Source organism: Vulpes lagopus, chromosome 4, assembly GCF_018345385.1.
Source record: "Vulpes lagopus strain Blue_001 chromosome 4, ASM1834538v1, whole genome shotgun sequence".
Taxonomy (NCBI): Eukaryota; Metazoa; Chordata; class Mammalia; order Carnivora; family Canidae; genus Vulpes; species Vulpes lagopus.
The window spans coordinates 70,661,945-70,667,407 of NC_054827.1; positions in this window are offsets into that span (position 1 = coordinate 70,661,945).

Genomic DNA, 5,463 nt, shown 5'->3' on the forward strand with positions numbered 1-5,463 from the left:
ATAACAAAAAATAATGATTTATGTAATATTAAAATATGTTCGGCTCTTCTGATAATTTATTAAATGGAAACTTATTATATTTGAACATGATATATAAAATTTTTTCCCAGTTTAGATATTGCTTTAAAAAATTATTTATAATTCCATTTACTGCTACCCTGGCAAAGATATTAATCTTCAAATTTTAATTCATATAATACTACTATGAATTATAAAGATTAAAGAGAAGTTGCTCAGTTTGGAATACAAATTATATGAAAAATATTCATGCCTAGTGACTTTGAAAGGAGGGAAATAAAATTTGATAAATCAGTAATTTGTGATATGTTTCATCTATCTTCAACAAGTCAAAGAATGCCAGACGTGGGCAATATTACTTAGATGGGGTCATCTTTGATCTTGCTATTTTGCCGTCAATCAGTAATATAAAAATAATACTTTGAAAAGGTTTGTATTTATGAAGATATATTTGCATGTTTTAGGTAACATCTGTTAGTGTGATTTGTACCTTTTAAATATTTAGACATAGTATATGCGACTCCCAATAATAGCAATGCTCTTCATTACATAAATGCTAGACACTGGGCAAGAGTTCAATCGGTAAGAGTCAACTCAATAAAGAGGGTGGTTCATGGAGAAGGGAAAGTTTTTTAAGAAATTAAAAACAGTATGGAGAATGGCCTGGAATTACTTCATTTAAAAAAAAACTTTTTCCACTAAAATAACTGAAAGTATTTCAATATATTACAACATTAGCTATGTGATAAAATGCAGGGACAGATTTCACAGTAGATGAATAAAGATTTTATGTTGTACCCATATAATAAAATGCTACACGGGCATTAAAAATCAAATTTTTGAAGACTGTTAAACTTAAAAGGGTTTGCCTATGAACTTAAGTGCATAGTAAGGTATATACCAAGATTTCCATCCTGATATGGGTCATGTCACAGTTTTTGCTATCTTGTTCATCCTGGTAACTCTCAACCCTCTGTCTCTTTTGTGTATACGCTATCATCTTTATACATATGAAAATAAGTAATGGTCTAAAATACAGGTGATCTGAAAATACAATTTTTTTATTCTAAGAGGTTTACACCTTAACTTCTCCCACATATCTCAGCCATAATGGGATATATAAAGCATTCTATTAAATGGATTGTAATTTTGTATCAGGAGGGATAATCTGTTTTACATTTTTATATCTCCCACAGCATGGGAGCTCATTATTTGAATGCAATTCCACCTTAAATTATGTTACTTTAAACATGAATCCAATATTTATCCACCATAAGAAATGAACTTTCCTAATAGAACAAAAGGGTTTTTTTTTGGATTGATTGACTGATTTTCTATCTATTTAAAACAAAAGTTAAAACAGGCACAGACAATAGGCGAATGACAACAAAGGACAAATGGACTTCCTTTTACAGTTACTGTGGCTATGACAAATGAAAATGACAAATGAAAAACTGTATTGTGAAAGGAGCTGTGGGTTCATTTTTTGTTGTTCAATTCTGTCTGTGGATGTAGGATGAATACTGTCTCCTTGCCATGCTAGAGTAGACAGGTGGGCCAGTACGTATCTTAATATATATGCTTGATGACTCACCATTTTCCTCATGGGTATATACAAAAACCAGAAACACAGGGGAGATAAATACATATATATATCTAGTGCAGCCCTCTCTATATATATGCATAACTTGACAACCAGAAAAAATCCTTTTCAATCATCCCCAAATGTTGATATAGGTAGAGGAGCTTTGAAAAGCACAAGACAATCAGGATAATCATGCCCAGAGACATTGTGGACTGCTGTGTTCCCTCCATATAGAATGTTAGCAGGGAACTGGATCCATGGTATTTCCCAAGTAATTAGACACAAGGGGCTCTTTGAACTGAAGTTGAGAGAGTTACATGGTTCCAGCATTCCATTCTTTCCTATCTTCTCATTCCGTATTGCTCTCTGCAATATTTCAACAAAGAAAGCACAGACTTCTGAAATTAAGAGTCTGGTGATTAGAGGTAGCACTTAGGCACATAGTGCTGCTGCAAAAAATTTTTAATTTTTTATTTATTTTTTTATTTATTTATGACAGTCACACACATACACAGAGAGAGAGAGGGAGAAAGGCAGAGACACAGGCAGAGGGAGAAGCAGGCTCCATGCACCAGGAGCCCGACATGGGACTCGATCCCGGGTCTCCAGGATCACACCCTGGGCCAAAGGCAGGCACCAAACTGCTGTGCCACCCAGGGCTCCCTGCAAAAAATTTTTAAAAGACTGTTAAAATACCTATTGCCACATACCCAACTGTCCCAGATATACTGACCTAAAAGAACCATTTGTTGGCCCACAATTTTATGTGATGGCCAGTTGGTTCAAGGCTGGTAGGTCCCAATGGCCTCTCATGTTTATGAACTCAACTCAGATTTTTGGCTAAGGTGTTTCTGTTCTTTTCTGTGCAACTTTTCCAGAAAAATAGAATTTTTAATATGGAGGCAGTGTTTCAAGAGAGCAAGCCCAATGTCTGAACATGTACCAAGACTCCGATAGAATCAGGGTTTTGATAGTCCTTTGGTCAAAGCAAGTCACAATGACAAGTCCAGAGTTAATGTGCAAGGAGACTACATAGGGTGAAGGTACCATTATGGGGCCAGTAGAAGGCTCCACAGTGGGGTTTTCAGCAGCATGGTCAAATGGCCTCAAAAAAAATCATAAATGTTTTGAAACTAGATAAAGGTGATGACTGATCAGCTCTGTGAATGTACTAAATCCCAGTAATCGCATACTCTAAAATGGTTCCTTATCTATTATGTGAGTTTCACCTCATTACAACAGAGACAGAGAAATGTCCTAAAATGTTCCTTCACCTGAAAGAACATATACTATATATAATATGTGTATATACATTTGGAATTATATATATTGTACATATACACACACATATACACTACACACACACACCAGAGCTACTCATTTTTCATCAATAAATTGTGTGTGTGTGTATATATGGTATCATATATATTATACATATATACATATACATCATATACATACACATACCAGAGATACTCATGACTTTTCATCAATAAATTATGTAGTTATTTGTCTATATATTAAGATGAACTTCCTGGGATTCCTGGGTGGCTCAGTTGGTTAAGCGTCTACTTTTGGCTGAGGTCATGATCCCAGGGTCTTGGGATTAAGTCCCATACTTGGGTCCTTACTTAGTGGAGAGCCTGCTTCTCCTCTGCCTGCCACTCCCCCTGCTTGTGCTCTTTCTCACTCTCTGACAAATAAAATATTTATAAAAAATAAATCAATAAAATAAACTTTCTGCAGAGTTAAACTCTTGTCTTTTCGAGTCAGAGAAAGACAAATATCATATGATTTCACTCATATGCAGAATTTAAGAAGCAAAACAAGTGAAGAGGACTAAAATGAGAGAGAGACAAAGAAACAGATTCTTAACTATAGAGAACAAACTGATGGCTACCAGAAAGGAGGTGAGTGGGATATAAATGATGAGGATTAAGGAGGGCACTTGTGATGAGCACTGGGTGTTGTATGGAAGTTTTGAATCACTATATTATACACCTGAATTTAAATATATTTGGAATTTAAATAAAATTAACTGGAATTTAAATAACAAAAACAAACAAAAAAAGGAATTCTTGTCAGTGAAATCACATATTTTAACAGAAGAATAAATCACCTCTTTTATAAACCTTTTTTATAGATTGTTAAGCTTTATCTCTTTAACAATCGTTTCATTGAAACTTAATTCTTCGTAAGAGATTAAATTTGACACATTTACAAAAGAAGAAACAGAATACTCACTTGTTTTACTTCAAATAAATATTCCTACTTTACTATTTTCAAGGAAAAAGCCCTCTAACATTTCCTTAGAGGTGAGTTCCAAGAAAAAAAACAAAAACAAACAAACAAAAAACAATCCAATTAAAAAATGGGCAGATCTGAATACATATTTTCCCAAAGAAGACATACAGATCACCAACAAGTACATGAAAGGATGCTCAACATCATTAATCATCAGGGAAATGCAAATCAAATCCACTATGAGTTATCACCCCACACCTGTTAGAGTGGCTATTAACAAAAAGACAAGAAATGATGAGTTGTTGGTAAAAATAGAATCAGAAATCCTTGCGCATTCTTGGTGAGAATGTAAACTGGTGCTGCCGCTATGGAATATTGGAGGGAGAACCCCAAATTAAAGAACATAAGTACTATGTGATCTAGCAATCCCACTTCTGGATTTATCCAAAGAAAACAGAAGCATCAATCCAAAGAGTTATCTGCACCCCTACGTTCATTGCAACATTATTTACAATAATCAAGATATAGAAACAACCTGAGCATCCATTGATGGATGAATGCATACAGAAGTCACAGTATGCGCACACCTGGACAGTGAGAGATTCCTCAGCCCCAAGAAAAAAATGAAAGCTTGCCATTTACAACATGGATGGACCATGTTTAGTGTATTATGCTAAATAAATGAGATGGAGAAAGACAAATACCATATGATTTCACTTTTAGGTGGAATCTAAAAAAAAAAAAAAAAAAGGCCATATGAACAAATAAAACTTATGGATGTGGAGAACACAGTGGTAAGTTGCTGGGGTTGGAAGGAAGTTGGAGTCTGGCCAAATTGGTGAGGGGGTCTGGAAGTACAGGCCTCAGTCGTGAACTCCTCCTAGGGATGTTGTAGTTCCCACTGCATGGGAACTGTACTCAGTGATACTGTAGCTCATATTTGAAGGTTGCCAGGAGAGTGGACCTTGACAGTTCTTATCACAAGAAAAAAATGTTTTTTTTTTTACTTTTATTTGTGACGATGGTTACTAGACTTATTGTGGTGATCATTTCACAGTATACACAACCGTCTGATCATCACATTGTACACCTGAAATTAATATAATGTTGCATGTCAATTTTATCTCAATATAAAAAAGAAATGAAAATTAATCAGTTCTTTAGTCAATGCAAATGACTGTCATTTTTGTTTTCTCTTCTGTACATGCCGAGACATTTGTACAATACAGTGAATGAATGACTTTTTAATACAAAGAGACTGTTCCATTGTTTCCTTTAATTAGAACTACTTTCAAATTTAAAGGGAGAGTGACATTTTTAATATATTTTTTCTCCTTTCAAAGACTGTATTATTCTGCTTCCAGTTATTTAAAGTCAGGGTGAACTAGAATCTGTTCATTTATATGATTGTTCTTTAAGCCTGAAACTTTTCTTCTACCATCTCGAGCCTTTGGGAATGTCTTTGGGATTATTTAGAATTCCGGAGGATTTTTTTTACCCTATTATCATAATTCAGGAATATTTAAATCAAATAGAATACCAAATGCAGCTAGTATCCATGATCAGTTTATTTTCTAATAATCTATTCATCTAATAGACTATATTAAAGTCCTCTT